General features: G+C 40.4%; 1 protein-coding gene across 1 annotated transcript in view; it reads right to left on the bottom strand.

Moving 5' to 3' along the window:
- The window catches only part of ctnnbip1 (catenin, beta interacting protein 1), a 35,426-nt gene extending 23,790 nt beyond the window's left edge, over positions 1–11,636 (bottom strand). The window contains exon 1 of the mRNA XM_033970329.2: positions 11,522–11,636. The gene's annotated coding sequence lies outside the window, so the exon portion shown is untranslated. The remainder of the gene's footprint in view (positions 1–11,521) is intronic.
- Between the last annotated feature and the right edge of the window lie 900 nt (positions 11,637–12,536).

Raw genomic sequence — 12,536 nt, 5'->3', positions numbered from 1 at the left:
ACTGTGAAATAAAAATAAATAAATAAAACGTCCTGGTTGCGTTTGGAACTTACAACTGCAGTAATACCATTCAAAATTTGCACTGTATACATCAGAAATGATTACAGTCTAATTAGGGACGCGCTAATCAGATACTGGCATCCAAATATCGGTTAAGTCAACATACAAATTGATGTAAAGACCATTTACTGGTTGTATTTGGCCCTGAAAAGTCTCATAATGTTTGATTTTTTATTTACACAAAGCAGTTCAGTGGTTACTTAAGGGATAATTAGCAGCTTCATAACACGTTTGGATTGGTCTTTCATTTATTTTTGTTGTTTTAAGGAAATAAATGCAGTTTTCAGTCTGGTATCAGCTGATATCGGGTCCCGGCAGATACTTGAAGCTATAGGAGCATCTCTAAGTAATGGCATCCTCTTCAAATGAAACCATATCTCGTTTAATGAAGGTCTGTCAAAACGTACACGTAAACAACAGCACAGACTGGAGCTGTTGTGATAAACTGTATAGAATCCATATGGAAAAGCCCCATGTCAGCGTCGGTCGGCCACTTCACAGTCTGAACCACTGTCATTAATATTGCATGGCTGTTTTCACACTGATCTCGCCGCTGTCTGCACCCTCTCTCTCCCCTCTATCTAACTAATGACCTATTTTCACTGTCAGTCTGCCCCACGCAAAATATAGGAAGAAGAAGCGAAAAGTAGGAAGAGGGGAGGGGGGGTGCGGGCGATGAAAGGAACAGCCAGAGCTAATGTGGGCGACAGCTACCGAGCTACATATATCAAGGTCTAGTGTTGTCAGTGCGGTGTTGGCGCTCCCTCCATTTAAGACTGACAAGCTGCTAAATGAATGTCGAAACATTTAGGGGAAAACCAATCTTCCAATGAATTAGTATCAGGCAGGTTTTACGACATTAGTATGCAAGTCGTGGATTGTCCTCCTTTCAAAAAAATCTTTAGGCACCCGCCGCTATAGTTCTAGCAATTTATTTTGGCCTCTTATCTATACAAAAGCCCGCTAATGCATGTTGACAGGCTGTTTGATGTGGGGTTATATTTAATTGAGGAGCTAGCCCGATGCTCTCCCTGTCCTCCCTCCCCGTCTTGTCCCAAATGCCCAGGGGGAGGGGGGTGAGCCGGGCACAGTGGCTGGTCATTGGCTCTTGTTCGGTGGCATTAGGAGATAAAGTGGACTCAGGCCTGAGCAGCTGGAGAGTGGAGGCTTCAGGCATAGCTCTCATAGCATTTAGAATATAAACGGCATGCTAAAATCTAGAAAATGTCCGGGTCTTTCATCTCTTCTGACGTGTATTAATAAAATAAACTGGAAAAATCATTATTAGTCTATTATTAGTCCATATGTATTTATTAAAGATGCACTATGTAACTTTCTGACACACACTTCACCACCCGCTTGTCTCCATGAATGTTAGGGCTTTGTCTGGAATGTTCCACTGTATGGCATTAAGCTTACCTATTGCCATGGAGACGAGCAGGTGATGCCACCAGGCGTATGAGCTTGGGCAGTAGATCTGTTATAAACTGCATAGTGGAGTCTTCTTGAGCTGAGCTGCAGTGGTTTAATTTGAAGAGTCATGGACCAAAGTGCAGCTTCAGGGATGAGGCCCCAGAGCAGACCAGGGCTGTGTGTATTATGCATTAAAGGCTGAATCTGTGGAGGAGGGGGTCGTTTGATCGCATGTACAAGCTACAGACAAACGAGGAGCGCACAGAGAAAGAGCTGAGAGCAAACTCAGAAGTGACTGGGATTTGGGAGCATGCAGTAGAGACCCCATACAGCATCAGCTGACATCCGCCGTTTGTTTAGGCAGCTTGAAAGATGTTTAAAACTCAAATACATCCAAGCGCACTATGCAAATATGGTACAAGTTTAATCCAAATTTCAATTTGAATGGCCTTTAGCATTAACGTCTTTTCTGTAATGTTGTACTTTTGATTTTTGTGACAACAATGTGAATCTTCCTTTAAAAAATAAATGCCTGCAATGGCAACACATTTTTATCCAAATTTGTTTCACAAAACTATGCACTAGAGATTTTTTCAGATTGCAAATTGTTTACAGTTTTAATGTTTTAAAATCAGGTGGCAGCATGTTCCTTTAATAGATCCTAATGATATGTGATATGTGACATGTGATATATAGTTTTGTGTATGAATTATACATTAATATTCACAAATAAACAGCGTCTCCTGATGGTAGAAAAGGCCATATCTCAGACTCCCCTCTGCAGAAACAGGACCAGAGCTTTCATGAGGGAGGCATCTGATTCACTCATGTTCACGTTTGAAGTTTGAAAACTGGCCACATTTAGTATCAGCTTAAGGCGGCTCAGAGTTAGATCTGCCACGATAATGACTATATCAGCTTATGGTTCAATATATCAAAGCTGGAACAATCTTTTTTGGTGTGAATATTTTTCGTGTGGACTTTTTTTGAAATACTGAGAAATATTTTGTTATTTTTTGGCAATACGATAAGATTTGAGCCGTAGAAGGTTGAATAAATAACTTCTACGACTCACTATAGATACAAAATAACTACTCAAGTGTTTCACCCTGATGTTTATTGCAGCTCATGATATTTAGCAATAAAAAATGTAGCTTTAGAATAGTTTTTGTGGTTTAAATCTGCTCTCATTTCTTTGTGTCAGTTGTAAAAATGAATTTCACTACTATCATTTATCGTCTATATTTACTTTGTTATCGTGACAGGCCAGAGGACATTTTAGAAGGTGCATCAACACTATCGTTATTCATTTTTAACCCATTTTCATCAGAAGAAAGAGGACCAAGTTCTGTAAGCCACTAGAATGCAGAAGTAGAGACGTTGTTCTAAAGATACTTTCCTTTTGCATAATAGCTTTTTAAAAGAAATAATTTATACAGAATATTTTAAGTTCTAGAAGAAAACTAAGCCAACGCAGTAGCAGCAGGTTTACCATTATATAATTACATGACGCTGGAGCAGGTTGCTATACAAACTTGCTTTTTCCAACAGCTTCTATAATTACCACAGGAGACCAGATGGTACCTAAAACACTATCCAATTTTCAGTGCCATCCACTCACAATAATCTTCCCTGAATGCTGCAGACATGGAGCACACATTGGCACACATGGGCACACATGCTTGGCTTGTTTACCAACTAATTAGGACTGGCAATATAGTGAAGATTTGTGCCCACTTGCCTATAATCCACAATATTATACGTCTTAATTAGGCACCAACAAGCTGTCCATGTTTGGAAAATATACTACACTTTGCTATAACTTGCACACAAAGTTTAAATATAACTAATTGTGCACTAAAATGGGTCAGACCTAGAAATCATAGTCGTCTGCTTATTCTACCGAGTTATGAAACTTTATAAGGCGCAAGCAAGTTCACAACTAGGTTCACTTGTTTGTATTACCAGGTTATATACGTCTTTACTTCAGCGCTTATCAGTTAAACCCAACAAACTATTTCCATCTCATAAATGTTGTAATTCTTCCTTGGACCATCTCTCTCTTTGTTGACGTCTCACTGCCGACTTCAGAGCTGGTGTCAAAAATACTTAAACAACTGGAGCTTCAGAGGAATATGCAAATGCTTTATTAGACCGAGTTCAACATAAAAGAGACGGTGGATCTACAGGAGCTGCATTCATGTATGATATTATTGTTATGTAACTCACCAATTACATAGGCTCTGTCTCTGTGTCGGAGAAAAATGCAGTATAAAAGCAACTTGCCCACTGTGATGCAAATATGTGTACTATAATATTCATGGCGTTCAGTTTCTTCCACTGTTCACCATTTAAGATATAATATTTAGTTGTGAATTGATAATTACTATGATAATTGTGCTAATTTTTCATCACTCTGAAACCCACAGAATCAAAATCAACCTAAAAAGTTTGTCTCCATAGTCAAATTCAGGTATTTAACATCAGGGTATTTTGATTATTGGGCTGGTTCAGTTCTAAGAATCAGATGTATAAAATGTAAAAGTACGGAGTCAAAAGTTTGGACACACCCTCTCATTTAATGTGTGTTTTCTTTGTTTTCTACTTTCTACATTTTATATACATACTGAAGACATCAAATATATGAAGCAAGATATATGTAGCAAAGATAATCAAGTTAAATACCTCAAATATTTTTTAGATTTTATATTCAAATCCTCCGTTTGCTTTGTGGACAATGCTGCAAACCCTTGGCCTTCTCTCAATGAGCTTCATGATAAAGTCTCTTGAAATGGTCCAAACCAGGGTTCAAAGGAAAAAGGGTGGCTATTTTAAAGATTTAAAAGAAGTGTTGAGTTATTTTAAGTTTATTTTTCGTTTACTACATGCCATATATGACCATTCATAATTTTGATGCTTCAGTGACAATCTACAATGTAAATAATCAGGGGAAAAAATAATAATAAATGAAAAGTGTGTCCAAACTTTTGACTGGTAGTGCACATAAACGCTGATCATCTTGCGGTTATTTTAGTGTTTTCCTGATAAACACGACTCCCAGTGCGATGCGTCTTAAATGATGTGGAGCTCGTCTCTGCGCGGAGCTCGTTAGGTTTGAGGTGGACTGGCTCAGCGCTCGTCTCTGGGGGATACTCCGTCCCCTCTCACAGCTCGTGTTTCAGACTTAATCAAAGGCTTTCTTTAATGCTGATCTAGGACTAAACCCTCGTCCCACTGCGCCATAGGGCTCCTGTCAGTGGGTTGATATCAGACTGCTCGGGTGGGGGGCAGTGTGAGGAGTGGGCGATATCTCAGAATTAAATCTAATCGTGGTCTCACTCCATCCATCAAGCCTGGACGTGTATATATCGTGTGGTTAAGTCCTTTATTGTTGAACGCTGTTAAACGAGAAGCCAGATTGATGTGTGTTGACACGCTATACATTATCCATCTAAGATTACGCTCTTTGAAAACGATCAGGAAGGTTTAGCCAAATACTTCATGCTGATTGGGCGAACACGGCGACGCAAATGAGGAAGTCACAGTTTGCTAAATCTGGGGAAAAGCAAAGATTTTGTCATTAGAACATTAGTGTGTCTTGTTTCTGCTTTGTTCTTGTGTTTTTCCACTGAGGAATGCTCAAAATTATTAATAAATCGTAACTCCTTAGTGTCCACGTAATGATAACTACTTGTATAACATAAAAAAAATAATAAAACGACAACAATTCTAAGGCTACAGTACTTGAATCTTTGGAACAAGCTTGAGCAGTAATTATGATTATGATATTATATAACTGAACTGAAACATCTTTAGCAAAATATTCTAATGGTTTTCTTATTCCAGACCTATACCATCTGCTGTGTCACCAATTTCTCAAGTTGAAATTTCGAGGCCTCGTTCCAAATAAGTGACCAGCCCAGCAGTCTATGTGATGGGCTGGTGCCAGGAGTCCAGTGCAATAGGATAGGCCCAGAAGTTGGCCCAAGGAAGGACTCACGAGGGGCTCAGAAAACCACAGCTCCAACCGGTCCAACAAGTCCACGCCGCATGATTCTGGACTTTTACATCAGACATTCTTCAGTCAGGGCAAACTAAAGTATTTCTAAAAGGTGATTTCGAGTCATTCATTATTTTTACAGATAAAATGTGGAGTTGAAAAAGGTCATAAACCGTTGGGCCAAAGCAAATGTGTGAGAAACCCAAGCTCCAGCACTGAGAGGCAGCCAGTGCATCTGCCAAGCACCGGGTCAGAGCAGCTGTGGCCAACGCCATTAACAAAGATGACTAACGCAACAGGCAATTTAAGAGCGTAAGCCTCATATTATGGGATGTTCTGAATCACATCGCTGCAGGAGGAGTGCATAATCTGTGGGACAGTTATATTTTAGAACCAAGATTTTGCATGAGAAAAAATACAAATGCAAACTACTAATAATGATAATAACACATTTTCAAATCCAGCCCCTGTCCTGACTTTGTGATAAATATGGCTGGACATGCGTAGGCTGGTTGTGGTCGAATAAAAACATATATTCTTCCATTTATTGTCATATGCACTGAAACACAAGACGCACATCTATGACCACGATATTGACGCCAGGCTACACTTTACTATTAGGACCTGCGAGGACTCCCCAAGTTGCGTTTACCTGCCTGTGTGTGTCCCCAGCGTGTCCCCCATCTCAAATCTTATCCATTTGCTGCTTGTACACATTAATATATTAAAAACAATCAAATATCTCCAAAAATAATGCAGAGACAGGTGGTGTTTTAGAATCTATAACAATTGCATTACAGAATTATTAACTGTGCCTGTCTCTTACCATCAGTCCCACACTAGTATTGCTATATCGACCAATTATAATACAGAAATTTTAGCAGGATAGTAAAGCTACGTCTGTCATGATAACACATTTTGAAGTACAATATATTGTTGAAGAAATTATAGACCATAAATGATAATATTCAAACTAATTTATACCACTGACACAACAACTCTTAAGCAGGAGTATCCCCCCAAAAATACTGTAAATGTATCAAATTGCAATGACTAAACAGCAGAATGAAACACTTTAGTAGTTAGTTTGTGTCTATAATGAGTCATAGAAGTTATTTATTCAACACTCCACAGCTCAAATCTTATCGTAGAACAGAAAAATATCAAAAATGAAAAGTACCCCGATAAATATTGACTCCCAAAAATGATTGTTCCATCTAACATATATGGAACAATAAGTCGGTCTAAGTAAAGCCTTTTGAACTGTATTGTAAAAAATATCATCTGCAATAGTGAAATGGCTTATAGATGTATCATTCTACCCTCTGCAGCTCAAATGTTACAAAAATAGGAAAACTTACCTCACTACTCTAAGTAAAACATACAGACGATTATTATAGAGCCCTCTAATACTTTATTTATTGAATGAAAAATCGATATATCATTAGTCAAATGATCCCCGACACGGACTATTTGCTGAATCTCCTTCCTAGTGATGTGACGTTAGTAAAGGATTCGGCTCTTTTGAACGGTTCCTTGTACGACTGGAAGCAGATCTAATTTTTTTAAAGAACTACACCTTTTTCTTTCTAATTTTTATGCACTTTTACATTGATTAAGGCCGAACCAACACAAGAATCAGCACAGAAGCACAGCGGGTGACGCGAGTGAGAGATTTTTTAACAAACAAACAAAAAAACATATTTGGCATCATAATAACACACTGTCAGTTTGAACAATTTTAAACACATCTGAGTCATGATAATTTGTCTCTGCGATTAGTTTGTAGATAAATTAAGTTCTCACATTGGCTCTTTTTGTTTTTATTTATATGACAAAAGCCAGCCATGTGAACGGCTCTTTGCAGTGAATTGATCCAAAAGATTCGGATCCCATAAGACCAGAAAGTTCCATCACGACTCCTTCCTGCTCTTCACCCCCGTTTCTTGTCACACCGTCCTGTCAAATAAAGTCTACAGGCCGAAAAATACAGGACGGCATCCAAATCACAATGAAGCGCAACTGTTCCCAAAAATTGTGCATATTTTAAACAGACCCTGAAGGTACTCGGTTGGCATGACAACAATGATTTTTAAGGGGGTTAGTTGAGGCCACGTCATCGATTATCAGAGTGTGTCAAAAGGAGGCCATCTTAACAATAACATATTAGTCGCACTTGCTTGTTGAACTTGTGATACGGGAACTTTTAATACAAGATCTCATGACTGTCTACGTCTAAACACGGGCCGCACTAGAACTGAAACGGATTATTTTGCATCCCAAGAAAGGAATACATTTCAAAGACATGCAAAAGTGGATATATTGGTGCCACTAGCGCACTTTAATAATCTGATGATAAACATTTATACACACATCTGCTCAGGTTTTTAATGTTTAAATGGACCCATGTAATTATCGGTTTTGTTTGGATCGTTTTATTTAACAGGGCGCCATGAAAAAGAGGGTTTGGTGGTCTCATTGGGCTCTCCCTGTATTCAATTCAATTCATTTTTGTAAAGCTCAAATTCACAACAGCAGTCGCGTCTTGGGGATTAGTAGGATCACTGATTTAACCCACAGAAAGTTAGAAAATCCAACAGTGAAACAGACATGGGTCAGTAACAGACAAAATATAAATAAAGATATTAGTTATAGATAGAAAGACCACCGAATAATTGATAAGTTTGCCTCTTATGCATTACTGGCTGCCCAACGCTGCCCAGTGTGCTAGCAGCCAAATGGACATCACCAGCAGAGTGCCCTCCTGAGGGTCTGGGGGGCAGCCTGAGGTCCCGGAGCAGTGGGGGGTAGACCAACCTGGACGGGGATTTACCGAATGCCTGCTGCCCTGCCGCCTCTACTGCCCAGACACACATATGGGCTGTGCCTCCAACAAAGGCTACAGTATCTGGGGACAATGGCGGTGAAGGGGACTACCACTGATAAGTAGGTCATGTCTTGTTGTCACCACGTGAGGCATGAACTCCAGCTCTCCCCCAGCTCCGGGCGTTTGGGGTGAATTCAGACGTTTTTCGCCAACATACTGGAAGGCTGAGATTAAACCAGACCCATTCTGCAAAATCAACTTTTCAGAGCTTTTAACCATGTTATAGGTGTTTCGCCTTCGCATTTACCCTCTCAAGGTTATTGTCGGGGTGATTTGTGCATGTTTGAGCGATCTTTAAGTGCTTATTTTTAAGACGCCACATTGCCAACCCTCGTTTTCATCGCCACTGGTACATGCCCACTGCTCTGTACTTACTTCGTTCTACAATTTTCTTTTCTTAATCTGTGCTACGTGTAGGATTTGGCAGCATCGCGTAGTCATTTTGGTACAAAAAGAAACAAAAATGCTACTTGTGATCTGCAGCTATCCATAGGAGGCGCGGACAACTACATGGCTCTTTGTTTTGATAGCGGACTTGTTTCTTTTATTAAGTCGTTTTAGATGAATATTGCGATCTAAAATGTGCAAATTATAACATGATTCAAGGGTGTCATAGATTCAAGGGTGTCATAGATTATAAGTATATAGCAGACGATCTAAAATGTGCAAATTATAAGATGATTCAAGGGTGTCATAGATTATAAGTATATAGCAGGCAACCACAATTGGTCTTCTTTAAAGTGCCATTGTGTAGCATTTGCACGAAAACAGCTTTGATAGTTGGCAGTCCTGGGATGTACCAATGCTGGAAATCGGTATTGGCTCCGATGCTGGAAAATCAAATGGCTCAGGAATCATTTTAAGACCTTCAATAATCGACTTAGAAATGGACGAAAGAAAGACATTTTTACCAGCTAAGTAAATATGCAGCTGTCTCATAGAAGTTACTTGTTCCAGGATATGTATTTATTCTTTACTGACATACAAAAGACAGCAGACATCAGCCCAAAGCAGGAATGAGGAAAGAACGTTCACACAACATTTAGCGATGTCTGGTTATGTAATATCTCTACGGAAAGCTTCAGGATTCAGTTGCAGAGTTTACTTCAATCTGGATATTTTGCCCGCCACGCAAAAGACAGGTGCTATATTATCACTATTATATTTAAAAGTCTTAGCATTTTCAAACCAATTTAAAGACATCTGTTCACCTTTTAAGGATTGCACAGAGGTCAGCAATAACTTGTCAAGTCTGAGTCCAAGTCTGTCCTTGGTTCACATGTCGAGTAATGACCACTCCTTGGAAACCCCCAACCCAGAGTCAAGTCTCAATCATCAGAAATCATACTGAAGAGCCAAAAGTGACATGGAAAACAAGTCACGAGCCTCTTCTCTGGTGTAGCGCTATGGGACTACGAGTTATATTATGATTTGCATTTTAAATTTAATTTCACAAAGCCAGATTTCCAGAAACTTGACTATAGATCACAATTAAGTCTGGACTGTGATCTTGGTGTATAGCGGCTCGCTCCCCAGGGGTCTCTCAGAGGAATTATAACAGAAGCTAGAGCGCCCGCCTTAAGCTGGTCCCCTGGGGCTGTCACTGCGAGATTTCAAAGGCGCCAGCGTCAAAGCGCAGCATAAAATTCTGATTTGAGAATAGTTATATGGTCTTTGTGCATGAGATAACAATGCAACTGAAATGTATAAGATGTTGTGTATGAAAGATATATATTAAAAAAATGTAGTAGTGATATAAAATTACTGAAATCTTACATATCTTAAGCACAAACTGACAGATACCATGTCCACTAGAAGCCTAACATTTATAGTTGAAATACATTTTAGAAGAAAATGACGATAAGCACATTTCCTAAAATAGGCTATAGTAAATAACAATGATTTGATGATGAGGACTGGAGAAACCTCACGCAGGAGCAAATCAGCATTCTAAGGGGGAAATATTCTGCTGCCCTGAACATTGCTGCTTAAGGGATGAATGGGATTGTTGTAGTCAGCACCAAATATCTTGCAAAACATAAAACAATTTACAATGTAAATAGCATGACGAGAGCAGTGCCAAAGCACAGCCTGAGACCCGTGCAGATTTGCTCACAGCTGAGAAGGTCCCCTCAGGCTGACAGAGCACCTGTCCCTGTGTGAGGAGCTCAGGGGCCAGAGGTCTCCCTCTGATTTCTGCAGCTCAGATAATGTGCAGTGAGAGGTGGGCCTGTCATGTGCTGAACACCAGTGTGGAGGTGCCAGAGGAGTGAGAGCACTTAGCCCTGGGCTAAGTCCCACACTCACAGCCTGTGTCTGCCATCACTGCCCACAGGGACCGCGTGCCAGCTTCACCACCTCACCCTCTCTGCTGTCAGCATCTGACAGAACAGCCAGGCAAATGTAAACCAGGAGAAAGAGCCAAAGATAGACAACTGTTCAGGAGACGTGTCCAAGCACTGCTCAGAAACTACACTGCCCTGCTGAGAAAGAAAGGAGCCACACTTTAATCAATTAAACATGCAGTATGTGATGTTAGCAAGTTTAACTCTTTTCAGCCTTGACAAATATGTGACATTACAAATGATCTGAATCCTACTGGACTGGTTATTTCACCTCTGGACACACAGGTATAAAGCAGCATATCACCAGGCTGTCAACTCTCAGGAAGTTATTGAGCACATTATTTTGACCCTAAGTACGACAAACACATCACCAGTGAACACATCTCCATGCTCCACAGAGAGAGCAGAGAGCAGAGTCTGAGGGCACATGTGAAACAAGGTGTTTCATTTACAGGAGCCAGTTCAACTGCAGCAAACAGCTGCTGCTGCTGTTAGCCTCAGCCGTGACTCGAAAACACGATTAAGAGAAAATCAGACAGGAAAAGAACCGGCAGAGCACGTTTCCAGAGGGATCCATATCCCGGCTGTATTTCCACACACTCCCTCGCCTGTGTTCGGGGGTAAATCCTGAGCACAGCCCGGTGAAGCTGCTGGTGCTAACAGCGGAGCTAGCTGTTAGCCGCCGAGACAAAGCCTGAATGAAGTTGCCGAGTGAGACGCGTCCAGGTGCCGCTCCAGAGGCTCACGCAGGATTCAAGCACGTTTATAACACATGACAAAGTTCACGTTTATTCTGCGGTCAGGGCTCGTACTCACCCCTCCTGGTCCAGCTTTTCTTTCTTGTGTGCGTGTTTGAATGGTGTGTTGTTGAAGAAGGCGTCCTGTTCCGGGGTCACATCCCTCCAGCGGCAGCGCTACAGCGAACTGAGCTACACCAGACTGAGCTACACCAGACTGAGCTACAACACAGAGCTACAACACACTGAGCTACAGCGAACTGAGCTACAGCTACAACAGAGCAGAGCCTGCGCTGTGAGGAGTGGCCGCTGGGGGCGCTACACACTGCACAAACTCTCAGCTCTACGAGAAACTCAGACTCAAATGAAGAGGAAATTCTAGGCTAAATCTATATAAGCTACAATTTAATATAGATAAAAATGAAAACAACTCATTTATACTGAACTAAAGGTACTTTTTCATGCAGAGTCAGACCACTTGAGTCATCCAGGTTTACAATGACAATGTTTATAGCCTATGGACAGATTAGCTGCATGTTTTACATTCACATTTATGTACCATATGACATCATTTGGATGTCAATATTTTATCTCAACGTTTCAAACTAGATTTTTGTACCCAACAACATTGAGTATGCACATGTTTTCAACAGTGGCACTTTTTAACGGCAGACGATGCATACATTTCATTCAAGTTGTCCTTCTTGGACTACAAGGTTACACCCTGTTTAATATAATATGGCTGCTATACTTTAAAAAACTAAAACACTGAAGTAGGCCATGGTTGGGTGAGCTTGTTAAAGTTAAATGGCACTGTACATCATCGGCTCCCTCTGAATAGAATACTTTAAAAAAACAATGAAATCACAGTGTTTGCATAAAACAACATTGCAGTCTCCATCATATTAAGCAGTACATTTGAATGTTCATGATAAAGGTCTTAACGCACAGTCCTTATTGTGGAGGCACAGACATGAGTCCAGGGTTCACTCAAAGATTGTCTTGGACCAATAGGATCATTAGCTGCATCTGTCCTCTGACACATCTCTATTCATCAAGTTGGTGGCTTTTGATTTGCACAGCAATGGCATCTC

This window comes from Periophthalmus magnuspinnatus, chromosome 7 (genome assembly GCF_009829125.3).
Source record: "Periophthalmus magnuspinnatus isolate fPerMag1 chromosome 7, fPerMag1.2.pri, whole genome shotgun sequence".
Taxonomy (NCBI): Eukaryota; Metazoa; Chordata; class Actinopteri; order Gobiiformes; family Gobiidae; genus Periophthalmus; species Periophthalmus magnuspinnatus.
The sequence above is the reverse complement of the archived record's forward strand: the minus strand, read 5'-3'. Positions and strand labels throughout refer to the sequence as shown.